The sequence below is a fragment of the Nicotiana sylvestris genome, chromosome 3 (genome assembly GCF_000393655.2).
Source record: "Nicotiana sylvestris chromosome 3, ASM39365v2, whole genome shotgun sequence".
NCBI lineage: Eukaryota > Viridiplantae > Streptophyta > Magnoliopsida > Solanales > Solanaceae > Nicotiana > Nicotiana sylvestris.
The window spans coordinates 45,340,613-45,359,412 of record NC_091059.1 but is presented as its reverse complement, the minus strand read 5'-3'; the positions used below and the strand labels follow the sequence as shown (position 1 = coordinate 45,359,412).

Below are 18,800 nucleotides of genomic sequence, written 5' to 3'. Positions count from 1 at the left end.
AATTGTTTGCATTTTTGTGCATGTTTAAGTTTTATTTAAATCATGAAAAATACCAAAAATATCACGCATGAAATTTACGCTTTATTTTTACATTTTTAGGATTAATCGGTAGTTACGTGTTTTATAAATATTGAAAATCACAAAAAATGCTTCATTTTTACACTTTTTCCTTTTATTGATTTTTTTTCTTCTCTTTTTCATTTAGGATTAAGTAGTTTTTATAATTTTTATAATTAGTTAATTAATTTAATTTCATATTTTTAGATAATCTAGGATTTTAATATTAGGATAACTAATTAAAGAAAAGAAAAGAAAAAGGAAAATAAGAAAGGAAATTGGGAAAAAGAGTTTAATTTGAATTTGGGCCAAATCCTACACCCAAATCTGTCCAAACCCACTAACCAACCCATAACCTGACCCAAACCAGCCCAAATTCCCACTACTTAAGACCCATTTCCTAAAAGACCTAATGATAGAGACATATATGAGGACATTCTCCATTTTTAGAGGAGAGAAACATAGGAAAAGATAATTAGAGATCCCCTTCTCTGAGCGAGCAACGATGCCCCTGTTCTTCAACTTCCTCCTCTCTGAAGAACTAGCAACTCCTTCACCTCTCAAAAATGCATCCATCTCTCAAAAATAGTGAAGAAAAAAAAAAAAAGAAAATGAAGTTGAAAACGAGAAAATGGGGGTTCGGACAGAAAGAAAATCATCAAGTTCTTCTTAACCTAAATTTCTTTTTATTTTAAAATCAGAAAAAAAAAGAAAAAAAAAATTCGGCTTTCCTTCTATTTGATTTCGGGTTTCAGTACGAAGTTGGTGATGCCGAATGGTATTTGATTTTCTCTGTTCGAGATCGAATTTTGAGATTCAATATTAAGGGCTGTGAAATCCGTAGGTGCTGCTGCTTTTCTCCATGTGAGTTGTTGAGCTTCATCTTAAAGTTTTGGACCTTTATTTGGTCTTCTACCCTCTCCTATTATGTATGTGAGGTAAACATCTACTGCCTTGATTTTTCTTGTCTTGTTGTTTGTTTGTCGATGTATTGAAGATTGTGATGAAATGCATTGGATTGGAATTCTTGTTGTGATTTTTCTTTTACTGCTTGAATTGAATCTAGCCATTACTTTTGCTTTTGGTATAAGAGTTCTGGGAATTCCAAATGGTAAATGGAATGAGAAATGCGTGCTAGACAAATTGGAAATTGAAATAGGCATGGACATAGAGGTTATATCTGTTTGAATCTGTAGTTCTAGTGGAAATTTTTGATTGTGTAGTACTCATTTAATTTTAGTATTTAGTGGTCAAATGTGAATATTAAGTTTATTGGCTGGAAATCCATGAACTATTTAGAAAGTAGTCACTTCTTTTAGCTATGATTTGGGTCGTGGTTTATCCGAATGGGCCTACTCAAAGACTATTTAGAAAGTAGTCATGCCTAGCAATTATCGGGTCCTAATTATATTTGTTATCATTCATGTGTGGGCAGTACATCCAAAGATGTGAGATTATACTATGTTGAGGTTTTCCCCTTTTATCCCAATTGCTCATTTTTAATCAACTCGTGAATTTTCTTCTAAATGGCTTGGTGAATTAATCGATTCCCCAATTTCTATTATTTAACCTTACACCATGTTTGCATTATTCCATAACATTCGAACTTCTTCATGTGATCCCAAATTTAGGATGAATAATTAATGAACATCGTAGCTTGCTTTAGGCGCAATTAAATAAATCATCATGGCTATGGGTACGGTTCCCGTGGCATAGTCGTGATACATAATTCTCAAATCCGGGTGTGCATTTCATGTAACTCGATCATAACAACTTCGAATAATAAAACCCTTTGATATCAATTGAGGTGTGCCATGCCAAATAAAACCCCTAAGCCCATGGCCCTCATAAAACTAGTTAACTCTTTAAAAAATCGAGGTGTGCCATCAATTGAATTTTCCATGGCCCTCGCGATCTTTGTTATTAATTTGAACTTTCGTAGTCGCTTTAGGCGCGTTCTTTAAATTGATTTTCTTTTAATTACTAATTTTGGGTGTACATTTCATGTGACCCAATTTCGATTCTTAACAATGTTAGATAGAACGTGTTGCGAACCGCGGGTACATTTCATGTGACGTGGTTCAAGGCCTGTTTTAAATAACATTGAATCTTCCTAAAAGCGTTTTAAAAATAACTAAAAGCGGTTAATAAGCTAAAAATGCACAATAGGCTAAGACATGTAATAAATCAGATAATAGGCCAATTTTAATAGTTTAAGCGACCGTGCGAAAACCACATAACTCAGGAAGACCTAACACCTTCTTCTGGGTTAATAGAATTCCTTACTTAGAATTTCTGGTTCTCAGACTTTAAAATGAAACTCTAATTTCCTCGACTTGGGATTTAAAATAAACTGGTGACTTGGGACACCAATAAACTATTCCAAGTGGCGACTCTGAGAAATAAAAAAATAATTCCATTTCGAATAATGTCACTTTAATTGGAAAAACTCCTTTATATACCCCCTCGGGTGATAAAAAGGAGGTGTAACAGCTATGACGACTCTGTTGGGGATCAAAACCCAGAACTTTGGTTCAAGGTTCAAGAATTCGAGCTTAGAATAACTGTTATAGTTGGCTTGTTTTTATCTGATTTTACATGTTGAGCCTAATGTGCTAAATGCCGCTTTTTACCGCTTTGATATTGTTTGGACTGTGTATAAATTGTTACGAAACCCTCTTCTCTCTGAGTCATCTTAATCATCTAGAAGTTTGTACTTCGTGTGACTTCTTTTCTGTTAGAGTCATATTCCAATTTTAGAATGAGGTTCAGACAAGTTGCAAAGCTGGTGAAGCTTCTGTATTCCCGGTACGCTGCCCCCTCCGGCTCGAGCTGTCCGCTTGGGCAAGCCAGGTCTAGAACAATACACCCAAGTTTTAAACCTAGAATAACATAGCCTCATGCCGGATCCCTAATAGGAACGCTTGTTTGCATCACGTGCATTTGACTTTGAGGACTCAACACAGGGTTTGGTCCGTCTAGGACAGGTGTACCCGAAATTAAAAGACCATTCTGATGCATCCTACGTGCTACTAGTGCATCTGTTTGTTTCGGCTTGCATGTTGACAGGCTTCTAGAATAGGGAAAAAAACCAAAAAAGAGAAAAAAAAGAAAATAAAAAAAAGTGAGAGGTAGGTATTTAGAAATTCTGAAACTCTGAAAAAAATAAAGGTAATTTCAAAATGAGCCAAAATTTTCAAGTTCCATGTTTTCCCTGTTCCGTTAAAACTGACCGAACTACGCGGGTCTGATTCTCCCCGGATGTGAGATACGTAGGAACCTCATCGGTTCCGACCCCATTTTTTTTTAAAAAAATGCAAAAAGATTTTCCTTTAATTCCTTCATTAGAAGAATTTCCTTAAAAAATTCAAAAAAAAAAAAAAAAATTTAAACTAAAAAAATTGTTTTCTTCTTTTTGAAGTCTTTCATACGGAAAAAAGAAATAAAAAAAATCAAAATCCAAAAATACGAGTTTTCTTTATTTTGAAGTATTTTTCCCAAAAATTCAAAAAACAAATCACGAAAAAAAAGAATAAAAAAAATCTTTTCCTTGTTTAAAAGTCTTTCTTTCGTAAATGTCAAAAAAACAAAAAATTGAAAATTGAAGTCCAAAAATATTTTTCATTTTTCTTTAGAAGTACTTTTGTAAATTTAAACACACAAAAAAAACTTAGGAATCCAAAATATTTTTCTTAAAAAAGTCCCTCTTCCGAAAAATAAGAGGCAACAACTAAAATCCAAAAATATTTTCTTTCTTCTTTAGAAAAAGAGAAAACAAATGAAAATTCAAAAAAAAATATTTTTTTTTACTTTTAAAATTTCCAAAGATCAAATAAAAAGCAAATGAATTTTTAGAAGTCTTTTTTTCAAAAAAAAAAACAAAATCAAAATAAAATATCCAAAAAAAGAATATTTCCTTTCTTCTTTTAAAGCATTTGATTTAAAAATTCAAAAACAAAAACCAACAAAACAAAAAATTCAAAAAAAATATGTTTTTCTTTTTTTCTTAAAGCTTTCATGGTTTGAGTTTTATAAAAAGTAAACAAAAAAATGAGTTAGCTTATTAACTCTATTCTCGATCTTCCTGAACTACGCTAGATATGATTCATGCGGCGTCATGATACGTAAACAATCCTCATCGGATTCGATCATAGCTATAAAATAAAACTAAGTAAAAAATAATTTGAAAACAAAAGAGAGAGAAAAGGAAAAGAGAAAAAAATTTGATTGAGTGAAAAAGAAAGAAAAGAGCGACAAAACAAAAAAAAAAAGGAAAAAAAAAGAGTGACAAAAACAAAAAAAAGAAACAAAAGAGAAAAAGAGAGCGCAAAAAATAAAAGAACGACAAAAACGAGATGAAAAAAAAATCAAGAGTGATTAAGAGAGGCAGAAATTAAAGAAAAGAGGTACATACTGAAAGGGTTAGTTAAGGTCGGGATGATGCATGCAACGGTTCAAACACATGGTAGAAGCGTTTAACTATTAGGTGCATTGCATCCCAACGTGCGATTTCCTATATGTTAAATGTCTCAAAACTAACAAGGTTGTTGGGTGTGCAAACAAGCAAGGTTTTTGGTGGTTAGTTTTGTTGGTAGTCTAGCCTCCCTTCCTTCACAAGATCCAAATGCACAGATGCCTCCGCAAGCAATCTACAAATCATCGGTCCTGAGGATAGCCCGGCACCGGCTATTCCACAACTATAATCAGCGGCTACTGAAGAGAACAGGATGTTGCGTCTCCACATATTGGAAATGCGGGATGCCAGGTCCAATGGTAGGGAACCGCCAAGTGCAATTCTTGAGTTCCCTGAGTTGATAGCCAGGTCAGGCGAGGTTGCCAATGCCCCTGTGCCCAACCCGCTCATTCCATGCGGGCACCCTCCAATGCCCTCCAATGATCTTGGCACGCCTTCTGTGGTTCACCCCATGCACCGGCTTCAAGGGCACCGCCTCCAATGTTCATCTTTCGGGGTCCACAACTTCAACCAGAAATGACATATGTGACCCCATACTCATTCACTCAACCTCCGCAATATGATCTCTCGGGGGAGCAAGAAAAGGTTGTCGAAAATCCCGAGCAAGAGGAAATGGCTCGGAAGATGAAGAGCTTGGAACAAAGCCTGAAAAACGTGCAAGGTCTGAGTGGACAAAGAGCATCTCATACTCTGACCTCTGTATGTTTCCCCATGTTCACTTGCCAGCTGGCTTCAAGATGCCAAAATTTGAAAAGTACGACGGGCATGAAGATCCGGTCGCTCATCTGAAATGATATTGTAACCAGCTGAGGGGTGCTGGTGGAAAAGAGGAGCTGCTAATGGCCTATTTTGGGGAAAGCCTCTCCGGAATTGCTTCTGAGTGGTATACGGATCAAGAAATTACCCATTGGCACGAGTGGGATGATATGGCCCGAGCTTTTGTCCGCCAGTTCCAGTTTAATGTGGATATCGCTCCCGACAGAAACTCTTTGTCCAATTTGAAAAAGAAAACCGCGGAAAGCTTCCGCGAATATGCTGTCAAATGGTGTGAGCAAGCTGCCGGGGTAAAGCCTCCAATGGATGAAATTGAAATATGGTCTTTCTACAGGCCCAAAAGGCCGACAACTTCCAGAACACGATGTTTGCTATGGGTAAGCCGTTTGCTGAGGCTATCAAAATTGGGGAGATGGTAGAAAGTGGGCTAAAAACGGGTCGAATCTTGAGTCATTCTGCTTTTAAAGCCACATCACCAGATGTTCAAAATGGTTCAGAGGATTTTATAAATGGAAACGAAAGAGAAGAAGGAGCCATGATGGTTTCAAGCTCGAGGGGGGCCCGCAGGTCATTCAGCCAATCATATGTGCCTCATATGGTCCCACCACACTATTATCCTCTTCAAGGTGATGCTTATGCCGTGGCACCGCCTCCCTATGCGGTGATGAGCGCGCAATCTTACACGCAACCACAACATTATACACAAAATCGAGCTCCACCTCCCAGAAATTTCTATCCTTAAGCTCCATATAATCCTCAACCAAATGATCCCCAATACAATCCTCGCCCAAGAGAGCCTTTCAGAGATAATCAGTTCACCCCTATTGGTGAATCGTATTCAAGTTTGTCCCAAAAGCTAATCAGGCTAAATCTATTGCAGCCAGTGGCCCCGAACCGGCCAAACCCCGAGTCCCCCTCGCACTGAGCTGATGCTAGATGTGAATACCACTCTGGAGCAGTGAGACACAGTACAAAGGACTATTGGACCCTCAAAAGGGCAGTTGAAGATTTGATTGAAGCTGAAAGAATCGTTTTTCGTGATGAAGAAGCTCCTGATATGATGAACAATCTATTGCCTGCCCACAACATCGGGCCAATAGTCAGAATGATTTGTGAAGCTGAGGAATTTGATCCGGTACTGAAGGCCGTTGTAGCCATTGCCGAGACAGAAGAAAAGCCAAAAAATGGTCGCCAAGCATGAAAGTTCCCCATCAGACAGGAGTCTTAGTAGCCAGTCTTGCTATCCTTTATGCGTCTGAATTATCTCAGGGTGTGATCCGGATATTTTACCTTATTGTCTTACTTTCTGATGTAAACCCTTCTATCTTCAAAAAATTGAAAAAAAAGAAGAAAAAAAAATCAAATGAAATTAGTATTTCATTGTCCAAGAATGTGTCTCTTTTCTTAATCTTGTCATTTTTCTTTCTTATTCTCTTTTTAGTTCTGTTAAATGCAAATTTCAATAACATGACATGCTTGCGGACTTCATGCCCAGATCCTGAAAGCTGTCAGACCTCTAAATAATGAATTAAAGATTAGATCGCAATGAAGATAAAGTTTAAGGAAATAAAACAAAGAGTTGAAACAACTGAAGGAAAATTGGTTCCCGGATTGGAAAAGTCCATACATTGAAACAAGAGTACTGCCAAAAGAGTGTGTTGTACTTGGGACACATCGAAGGGAATATCCTTAAAACAACTGTCAATGCAAATGCATCCAAAAGGTACGATGTTGGATCCTCTATTTAATATAAATATTCTCCGGTTGGGATGAAGAAGGCTTTTAGTCTCGCTACCCAAACACTATCAACCCTTTGCAAACCCTTTGAGCCATTTACTTTTCTTTGATTACCCTCTTTGGAACCTAAAACTATTATTGAAAAAAAAAATTCAAAAAAAAGTGAAAAAAGAGAAGAAAAAGAAAGATAAAAAAAAGAAAAAAGGATGAAAATACAAAGAAAATGAAATGAGAAAAAAATGAGGAAAAGGAAAGGAGAAAGAAAGAGGAAATAGAAAAATAAAAGAAAATCCAAAAATAAAGTTTCCTGAACTACGTTCGACTTGATTCCAAAAGGATACGTAGACAGTCTCTCTCTGGGGTTTGGTCACACCAAAACAAAAATTCAAATTCCCCCAAAAAGTGAAACTGGGGCAGATGCTATAATGTTTCGGCAATGATTTAGCCTGAAAGGTTCCAAAGTTGTAATTCAATCCAAATCATTTTTACCCAAATCCTCTCAAGTCCTTCTGACCAATCAACGAGAATATTCAAGGATTGGAGAATGCAACTACTTGGATCCGATGCAATAAAAGCGGAGAAATAAAATGAGAGAGTCTTATTGGTGAAAACCCACACGGGCACCGTGAGGTGACAGTAAGCAGAGAAACTAGAAATGAGAGAGTCTTGTTAGTGAAAACTCGCAAAGAGCACTATAAGGCGATGGTGAGAAGAGAAATAAGAGTGGTCAGCTAGTGAAAACCCGCAAAGGGCGCCACTGATCGAAAAGAAGATCCTCACAACCATCGGCATTGACAGAGTCCTGGCAATGTTTCTTGATTTTGAGGCAAAAAATATGATGAATTTTTGAGAGTCGGAAGGTTTACATGGGTCAGGCATCCAGTCCAAAAGGCATGTCATATTCATTTAAGTCCGCATGTAGTCTAGATAAGTCCTTCTTTCTTTTCCCCAAAAGGGACACTTCTTGTTTTAAACTCATTCTCCATTCCGTTGTTTGTTTTCTTTGAATTCGTTTCCGTCTAACTATGTTATGAAACTAAGACAAAGAAAGGTTGGTAAGACTGATTTACAGGGTTCTCATTTGATACAAGCTAATATGTGTAAAGGCACCCGGCCTCATCGGGGCATCAAGTCAACCTCGACCGGCCATGGCGGCTGATGTTTTGAAATTGAAAAACTCCTTAAAAGAAAGGAAATCAAAGTCAAATGCCCACAAAGGCGAAATGAAGTTGAAAAAGGTTAAGTCCCACGTGTCTAACCGTCTCGACAGAGATTTGAAAAGCCAAGGGATCCCAAATGCTCTGAAGCTAAAGTTGGAAGAAAGAAGCCAGAAATGAAAAGGCCTATAAAGGCGAAATAAAGTTGGAAAAGGTTAAGTCCCATTGACTAGCCGTTGCAGCAAGTTTGAGGAGCCAAAAAGTTCCCCAATGCCCCAAATGTTTAAAAACAAAAAAAGAAGAAGAAAGAAAAGAAAAACAACAAGTCAAAAGTGAAGGGCATACAAAGGCAAAATAAAGTCGAAAAGGTTGAGTTCCACCGACCAACCGTCATGGCAAAAATATGGAAAAAACCAGAGGTTCTCAGGGCCTGAAATGAAATCGGTCCCTAGGAAATGAGCAGTTGAGATCTTCATCAAAGAAACCGGGCCGAGATCAAGTGATCGAAACAATCAAGGCCACAAAACCAACCACCGTTTCAAACTAACAATTATTTTTAGTTTGAAAAGTGAAACAAGTGCAATCCAAAGCAACCTTGCAAGAAGCAGGTGTAACCAAAAGAAACTGCGCAAGGGCTAGAAACAGCTTTGTAACAAAAATCAATCCAAAAGGGAAGTGTCCTCTAAATTCTTTCTCGCATTTTTACTCGTTTTTCCTAAATAAAACAAAAAAAATGAATTGAAGGGAAGAAGAAGAAAAAAATCAAAATCATGGTAGCATAGGGTCTCCAATCTCTAGCTACGTCCTTTCCAACATAGGGTCCCATTCCCTAGTCGATGCCATCATAACCTGGTAATCTTTTCCCACATAGGGTCCCATTCCCTGGTCGATGCCACCATAACTTGGTAATCTTTTCCCACATAGGGTCCCATTCCCTAGTCACTGCCAGCATAACCTGGTAGTCTTTTTCAATATAGGGTTCCACACCCTAGTATATCCCCGGTATAATCCGTGGAGATCCCCGGCATAACCCGATGACTTTTTTCTTTTCCGACATAACCCGATGACTTTCCCGTCATAACCCGTGGACCTACTCGGCATAATCCGAGGACCTTTTTTATTTTCTGACATAACCCGATGACCTTTCCCAGCATAACCCGTGGACCTCCCCGGCATAACCTGAGGACCTTTTTTATTTTACGGCATAACCCGATGACTTTTCTCGGCATAACCCGTGGACCTCTCCGGCATAACCAGAGGACTTTTTTCTTTTCTGGCATAACCCGATGAACTTTCCTGGCATAACCTGTGGACTTCCCCGGCATAACCTGAGGACTATTTTCTTTTCCGGCATAACCCTATGAACTTTCCCGGCATAACCTGTGGACCTCCACGACATAACCCGAAGACTTTTTTATTTTCCGGCATAACTCGATGAACTTTCCCGGCATAACCCGTAGACCTCCCCGGCATAACCCAAGAACTTTTTTCTTTTCCGGCATTACCCGATGAACTTTCCCGGCATAACCCGTGGACCTCCACGGCATAACCGAGGACTTTTTTTTCTTTTCTGGCATAACCCGATGAACTTTCCCAGCGAAAACCCGTGGCACTCCCCGGCATAACCCGAGGACTTTTTTCTTTTCCGGCATAACTCATGGACCTCCCCAGCATAACCCGAGGACTTTTTTCTTTTTCGGCATAACCCGATGAACTTTCCCGGCATAATCTGTGGACCTCCCCGGCATAACCCGAGGACTTTTTTCTTTTACGGCATAACCCGATGAACTTTCCCGGCATAACCCGTGGACCTCTCCGGCATAACCCGAGGAATTTTTGTCTTCTTTCCGGCATAACCTGATGAACTTTCCTGGCATAACCCGTGGACCTCCCCGGCATAATCCGAGGATCTTTCCGGCATAACCCGATCATTTTTCCAGCATAACCTGGTAATCTTTCAAACATAGGGTCTCCACTCCCTAGTTGAGTTTATTTTTAGACATAGAGTCTCCACTCCCTAGTCGCTTTTCCAACATAGGGTCTCCACTCCCTAGTTGAGTTTATTTTTAGACATCATAGGGTCTCCACTCCCTAGTCGCTTTTCCAACATAAGGTGTTCACTCCCTAGTTGAGTTTATTTTAGACATAGGGTCTCCACTCCCTAGTCGCCTTTCCAACATAGGGCCTCCACTCCCTAGTTGAGTTTATTTTTAGACATAGGGTCTCCACTCCCTAGTCGCCTCTGCAACATTGGGTCTCACTCCCTAGTTGAGATTATTTTTGGACTTAGGGTCTCCACTCCCTAGTCGCCTTTCTAACATAGGGTCTCCACTCCCTAGTTGAGTTTATTTTTAGACATAGGGTCTCTACTCTCTAGTCGCTTTTCCAACATATGGTCTCCACTCCCTAGTTGAGTTTATTTTAGACATAGGGTCTTCACTCCCTAGTCGCCTTTCCAACATAGGGTCTCCACTCCCTAGTTGATTTTATTTTAGACATAGGGTCTCCACTCCCTAGTTGATTTTATTTTAGACATAGGGTCTCCAATCCCTAGTTGACTTTATTTTAGACATAGGGTCTCCACTCCCTAGTCACTTTTCCAACATAGGGTCTCCACTCCCTAGTTGATTTTAGTATAGATATAGGGCTCCACTCCTTAACCTCTTTCTCCCAAGGATATACAATCCTGATTTTATTGCTTTCAATAAAGAAATAGTTTAGATTTTATTACAATAACTCACAAAATTTTTCTAGTGAAAACTGTGGCAGAAACATTTCGTTCGTTCGTTTGCTTTGGTGCCTAAACAGGTTTTCACCATGAGGCACAAGGTTTGAGATGACCAAAAGAATAAGTCTCAACCCAAATAAAAAAAAGAAAACAAGAAAAGAAGTTGAACTCAAGGTGCAGAAGCAGAGAAAAGATGCGAACTACTCAAAATTTGATTGAAGTCACAAGCTTCGCATGTACCGCCTTGATCCGAAAAGTTGAAGGAAAATGAACCAGCGGTTGCAGCTAACGAGCATCAAGATTCAGATCAGAGTCTGCAGGAAAAACCATCCAAGACTTAAGATCAAGCTTCAGAAGATTTATAGATAGGAATCTTGTAACTCGTAGTTGATAGGCTTAGCTAGTTCAGCGTTTTATTTTTTCATTTTGGTGTAATAAAGAGCTCAGCAAGCAGCAACAACAGCAACAACAGTGAAATCACAGTTTCTCGATAGTCCTAGCTACCAAAACTCCAAAACTACACCGACCTGATTCCTTTATAGCCAATGATACGTAAGCAACCTCCGAAGCAAGGTTCAGTCAAACTTTTTCAAAATGCTTCGCATGGAGTTTCAAACGGGCAAAAATCCCTCATAATTGCTTATTTTGTCTTTGCCCGAAAATCCTTCGTATTTCCGAGAAAAGAGGAGCAGCTGTGAGCATGTGATTTTTGCCCTATACGAAATACTCCTATAATTCTTTCAATTTTAAAATCAAAAAAAAAAAAGAAAAAAAAAATTCGGCTTTCCTTATTATTTGATTTTGGGTTTCAGTATGAAGTTGGTGATGCCGAATGGTATTTGATTTTCTCTGTTCGAGATCTAATTTTGAGATTCAATATTAAGGGCTGTGAAATCCGAAGGTGCTGCTGCTTTTCTCCATGTGAGTTGTTGATCTTCATCTTAAAGTTTTGGACCTTTATTTGGTCTTCTACCCTCTCCTATTATGTATGTGAGGTAAACATCTACTGCCTCAATTTTTCTTGTCTTGTTGTTTGTTTGTTGATGTATTGAAGACTGTGATGAAATGCATTGGATTGTAAATCTTGTTGTGATATTTCTTTTACTGCTTGAATTGAATCTGGCCATTACTTTTGCTTTTGGTATAAGAGTTCTGGGAATTCCAAATTGTAAATGGAATGAGAAATGCGTGCTAGACAAATTGGAAATTGAAATAGGCATGGACATAGAGGTTATATCTTTTTGAATCTATAGTTCTAGTGGAAATTTTTGATTGTGTAGTACTCATTTAATTTTAGCATTTAGTGGTCAAATGTGAATATTAAGTTTATTGGCTGGAAATCCATGAACTATTTAGAAAGTAGTCACTTCTTTTAGTTAGGATTTGGGCCGTGGTTTATCCGAATGGGCCTACTCAAAGACCATTTAGAAAGTAGTCATGCCTAAAAATTATCGGGTCCTAATTGTATTTGTTGTCATTCATGAGTGGGCAGTACATCCAAAGATGTGAGATTATACTACGTTGAGGTTTTCCCCTTTTATCCCAATTGCTCATTTTTAATCAACTCGTGATTTTTCTTCTAATTTGCTTGGTGAATTAATCGATTCCCCAATTTCTATTATTTAACCTTACACCATGTTTGCATTATTCCATAACATTCAAACTTCTTCATGTGATCCCAAATTTAGGATGAATAATTAATGAATATCATAGCTTGCTTTAGGCGCGATTAAATAAATCATCATGGCTATGGGTACGATTCCCGTGGCATAGTCGTGATACATAATTCCCAAATCCGAGTGTGCGTTTCATGTAACTAGATCATAACAACTTCGAATAATAAAACCCTTTGAAATCAATTGAGGTGTGCCATGCCAAATAAAACCCCTAAGCCCATGGCCCTCATAAAACTAGTTAACTCTTTAAAAAATCGAGGTGTGCCATCAATTGAATTTTCCATGACCCTCGCGATCTTTGTTATTAATTTGAACTTTCGTAATCGTTTTAGGCACGTTCTTTAAATTGATTTTCTTTTAATTACTAATTTTGGGTGTGCATTTCATGTGACCCAATTTCGATTCTTAACAATGTTAGATAGAACAATTCGCGAACCGCGGGTGCATTTCATGTGGCTTGGTTCATGGCATGTTTTAAATAACGTTGAATCTTCCTAAAAGCATTTTAAAAATAACTAAAAGCGGTTAATAAGCTAAAAATGCACCATAGGCTAAAACATGTAATAAATCAGATACTATGCCAATTTTAATAGTTTAAGCGACTGTGTTAAAACCACAGAACCCGGGAATGCCTAACACCTTCTCCCGGGTTACCAGAATTCCTTACTTAGAATTTTTGGTTCGCAGACTTTAAAATGAAAGTCGAATTTCCTCGACTTGGGATTTAAAATAAACCGGTGACTTGGGATACCAAATAAACTATTCCAAGTGGCGACTCTGAGAAATAAATAAAATAATTCCATTTCTAATAATGTCACTTTAATTGAAAAAACTCCCTTATATACCCCCTCGGGTGGTAAAAAGGAGGTGTGACAGCTCTACTACTTCTGACCTGATTATGTTGACCGAGCTGCCTGGATCCACGAGCACACGCTTTATTCTGGTGTTGTTTGAGAGAAACGAGATTACTAGCGCGTCGTTGTGCGGTTCCATCATAGCTTCGAGATCCTCCTCGCTGAATATGAGGGTTTCTCCAAGTAAGCATTCTCGGGCTGACCCCTCCTCTGTAGCGGACGTTCTTGCTTGTTTGGACACGGGTCCTCGGGGAATGTTGGCTTCCCCAATAATCATGTGGACACCGGCCTCTAGGTCGGTCATGTCCTTTTCTCCGTCGCCTTTGAGGTTTCGGCTTCCCATTTCACTAGTCGAACCAGGCGTTTTGTCCTGAAAAAGAGATCTTTGGGTGAGAAAAAGCGTGAAAGATAACGTGCGTTTGTGCAATGGAACCAGCAAGAAAATAATCGCTATTATTTTTGGCCCCACGGTGGGCGCCAAACTATTTACCATGAAAATAGTAACAACAATTAAATTTGTAGATAAGATTCTAAAATACGTGATCTATTCCCGAGCTAGTTGTTAGAGCAGTTGATGCTGATAATAAGGAGTTTAAAGATTAAATGCAAGCTAAAACGAGATAGTAACCGAACTGAGGGGCCTGCTGCCCGTGTATAGGTCTGGTCGATGGGGGACCTCGGGGTCAACGTCAAGGTCGAGCTCAAGCTATCGGGATAGTCGGGGATGGGCTAACAGTTGAGTATATAATTAAACAAGGCTCTTCACGGCCAATACTAAGCAATACGATGAAGAACTAGTAAGAAAGCAATGAATACCAAGGTGACTTCGGGCCAGTGAGAATGAAGAAGTTAGAAAGAAGAGAGAGAGAGAGATATTATTGCACTTGTGGAGAAATAGAGCAACATCACCCGAGTCTACAAAGTAATAGGGATCCCCTTTATATAGGAGGGGAATCCATTATGGTATAGAATGTGTTAATCATAAAAGTATGGAGATAGGATGGTTAGACATGACATCTTGAAAATAGGCCCCAGATGACCAACCATGTCAGGTTAAGCCGCGTGCCTTGGGAACCCCCCTCTCGCCTGTCATAGCTTGCTGTACCTGTCAGAATATGATATCCTTCGGACCGATATATATATATCGAGCCTCGAGGATGAGTCTCGACCTTGGCTTTGAGCTTCGAGGGGCACGACCGCGAGATGGTTCTATGATGGGGGGAATCAGGACAACAACAACAACAACAACAACAACAAAAATAATAACAACAATAACAAACATAACAGTAATAACAATAACAATAATTACAATAATAATAATAATAATAATAATAATAATAATAATAATAATAATAATAATATGCCCAAATGGAGCATGCGATGGAAAATACTCTATCTAGAATAACAAGTTGCAATGACCCGTCCGGTCGTTTTGAGCATTTGCATTCAGTTCAGCCGTTTGAAGTCACGAATAGCTTCAAATGGTGTATTGTGACTTGCGTGCATTGTTGGTTTTGATTTTCAAGTGGTTCCGAATTGTTTTAGAAGGATGACTCTCACTTGAGAAGCTTGAAATTGAAAGAGTTGACCAAGTTTGACTTTTATGTATTTGGCCTCAAATCAGAGTTTTGATGGTTCTGGTAGGTTAGGATGGTGATTTTAGACTTGGGTGTATTCCCGTATTTGCATTTGGATGCTTCTAGAAGGTTTCAGCACCATTTGGCAGAAGTTGGCAATTTAAAGGTTTGGAATTTTTTTAAGTTTGACCATAGTTTGACTTTAAGGCTATCTGGTTTGGATTTTGGTTTCGAGGCTTGGAATAGGTCCGTTTTGTTATTTTGAACTTGCCTGCAAAATTTGGTATCATTTGGAGTTGGTTTGATGTGGTTCAGACGCTTGGTTGCAATTCTAGAAATTCTTGAACTTCATTGTGATTTTCATACGTTTTTGTGTATGAAATGTGGTTCTAAATGTTATTTTTATGATTTGACTGCTCGAGCAAGTTCGTAAGATATTTTTAGACTTGTGTGAATATTTGGGTTGGAGCCCCGGGGGCTCGGGAGAGTTTCAGATTGATTTCGGATTGGTTTTGTTAAATTTAGAATGCTGGTTCTGGTTCCATCTCAATTGTGATGTTTTAGTCGCAAATACAACAAGCGCATTTCCGAGTTCCTCCTCACTTTTTGAATTTGGGCTGCTGGGGTAGGGACTTCACACTTGCGAATTCAGGGGGCTCGTTTTTGGGACGAGCTGCTGGGTGGAACAACTTCGCATTTGCGATGTTTTGTGCCGTAAAATCGACGATAGCATGCCTGGTTGGGGTCGCTTTTGCGATCCTTTTTCTGCATATCACGACCCGAGTTCTCCCTTCATGAACTTTCGTGACGGCACCTAGTCTCTACGACTAGGTAAGCCTAGCAATTTGCGGAAAAAGAGATTTAAAAGTACAAACTAGCCATCTAACATGTAAATATTGAATAAGTGTTTAAAAATGCCGCTCGGCATATACAATAATAACACTCCCGATCAATAATAACACTCCCAAAACCAGGAATCTCATGAAATCACAAGATACAGAAGTACATAATGTATCAAATCTCCAGAAAGTCTATCAACGAAGAAAAATACAGGGAGTCTGTAACTAAATGAGGAATAAAGAGGGACTTCTAGGTCTGCGGATGCGGCAGATATACCTTTAAGTCTCTGGATCGCCTCGCCTCACTGGAAGTATGGCTGAGAAGTAGAACCTGGATCTGTACATGAAAAACATGTGCAGGAAAGGGCATGTGTACACCACAGTGGTACCCAGTAAATACCAAGCCTAACCTCGGTCGAGTAGTGACGAGGAAGGTCAGGGCCCTACTGGTTATATGTATAAATAAACAAGGTAAAACAGTATGAAATGTGACAGTATAGTTAAAATACTAATAGTTGATTAAGAAGAAATTCACAGAAAGAATATAACTCAGCACACAGAGATAACAACAGGGGATCTCCCAGGATATCATCCCGTAGTACCAAACGTAAATGTGCAGAGGATCTCCCGGGATATCGTCCCGTAGTCCAAATCGTAAATATGTAGAGGATCTCCCAGGATATCATCCCGTAGTCCAAATCATAAATGTGCAGAGGGATCTCCCGGAATACCGATCCGTAGTCCCAAAGTAAACATACTGGGGGATCTCCCGGAATACCGATCCATAGTCCCAAATTAAATACACAACAGTCTCAAGTAAAAATCCTACCATTCTATTCAAGTTCGTATCAGGAAAACAGGAAGTTTCTACTCTAAACATGTTATTACGAAGATCCAAGTAAGCAATTAAAGCAGGTAAGTCAGTTAAGTCACATAAGCATGTTTTTCCTAAGCTAAACAGAAGGTTTCACATACTACTATTATTCAATTAAAGGAGAAACATATTATAAGTATTTAATGAAAATAGAGTTTTTCAACAATTAACACGTGTACACACTCGTCACCTCACGTACACGACATTCATATAACAACAGTACTAAAATCCTAAGGGGACTTCCCCCACACAAGGTTAGGCAAGCCACTTACCTCGAACCAGTTCAAAATTAATCCGCTATCCCGCTCTTGCCACGAGTATCCAACTCCGAGTAGCTCAAATCTATTCAAATCAATTACATAACATAAATAAAACTACAAGCAACTAATTTAACTAAGGAATTCAAAGCTACGACAAGAAATTAGAAAAATGCCCAAAAATCCTCCCCGAGTCCACGTCTCGGAATCGGGTAAAAGTCACAAATTATGAACACTCATTCACTCACGAGTCTAACCATACCAAAATCACTCAAATTCAATACCAAAATCTCGATCAAATCCCCAAAATTCGGCCTAAGAACTTTTCTCAATGTTTTCCAATTTTCACCCCAAATCCAAAATTAAATGATAAATCTAAGCTTAGATTAATGGGATATAATCAAAAAGGAGTTAGGAATCAATACCCACTGATCTTCTCTTCAAAAACCCCACAAAATAGCCTTCCCCCGAGCTAAAAATTGAATTTGGTGTTATGCACTTCAAACCTCAAAATTTCCTTTTTCTGCCCAGCGATGATGCCCGCATCTGCGCTCCCAGGACTGCACCTGCGGTCCAACTTTTGCGGCCAGGGCTCTGCATCTGCAGAATTTCATTAAATCCCCAAGCACCGCACCTGCGCTCAATTCTTTGTAGATGCGGTTCCGCTTCTGCGACCATTGGTCTTCATGCCCCAGACTGCACCTGCGACCTCCTTCCTCACTTCTGCAGGGCCGCACTTGCGGGCTCCCTACCGCAGGTGTAAAAATACCAGAAGCAGCCAACTTTAGAATTTTGCCTAAGTCCAAATCAAGTCCGTTAATCATCCGAAACTTACCAGAGGCCCTCGAAACCTCAACCAAACATACCAACCAATCCTAAAACATCATACGAACTTAATCCAACCCTCGAATCATATCAAACAACGCTAAAACCACGATTCACCCTCCAATCCAATCCTAATGAACTTGTGTAAGGCCCCGTGAAATTTTTACTCAAAAACCCAAATCATCGCAGTCCGGACCTTTGGGATTGATCTGTGTATTAAAAAGTTAAAGAATAATATTTTTCAGAAAAATGCGTTTCTACGGTCCATTATGCGGTTGCATAATAGCTATGCGGACCGCATAGTCTCCACAGAGTGAGACAGTATGCTGGTTAGTTTTGAAGTCAACTATGTGTCCAATTATGCGATCGCATAATCAATATGCGGGCCGCATAGTCATCACATAATCTCCTTGGAATTCTGCGAGGGGCAGTTCTGCGGTGCATTATGCGACCACAGAACATGTATGCGCATTCTTGTCGCATACCCGGGAAAAATGTTCAAGTTTTGAGGGGCCATTCTGTGATCCCTTTTGCGGGCCGCATGTCAATTATGCGATCGCATATGCGACCGCAGATTGTGTCGGGGCTCCTATTTTCTAACTTTTAAAACCCGACCCCATTCCGTTAAAAACACCCCATTAGACCCCTTTTATGCTATTCTAATGCAACTAGAGTAAGAGGAGGAATTCTTGAGGAAGAAACTAACTCTCACCAAGTTACTATAATCGTCGCCCAAATCTTTGAAGACTTTCAAGTAAAATTTTCTAGGCCTTCATCCTAAGAGGTAAGAACTGGTACCCTAATCTACTATTTCGAAATTTCTATTAAAATAAGTGATTAACAAGTGGTTTCATGGGTATAAGGTTGATTATCTTGCATGCATAAATGATAGTAATGTATGGGAAAATTATGAATTAAAAAGATAGCAATTGGGGTGTAAAATGATGAAAATCTCTCACAAAAGGGTCCTA

The 18,800-nt window shown here is 39.0% G+C and overlaps 1 long non-coding RNA gene across 1 annotated transcript; it reads left to right on the top strand.

The window, feature by feature from the left end:
• Positions 1-493: 493 nt before the first annotated feature.
• On the top strand, positions 494-12,066 carry LOC138888730 (uncharacterized). Its single transcript, XR_011406023.1, has 2 exons — positions 494-995; positions 11,008-12,066. It is a non-coding gene; the product is annotated as an uncharacterized lncRNA (long non-coding RNA).
• Positions 12,067-18,800: the final 6,734 nt, after the last annotated feature.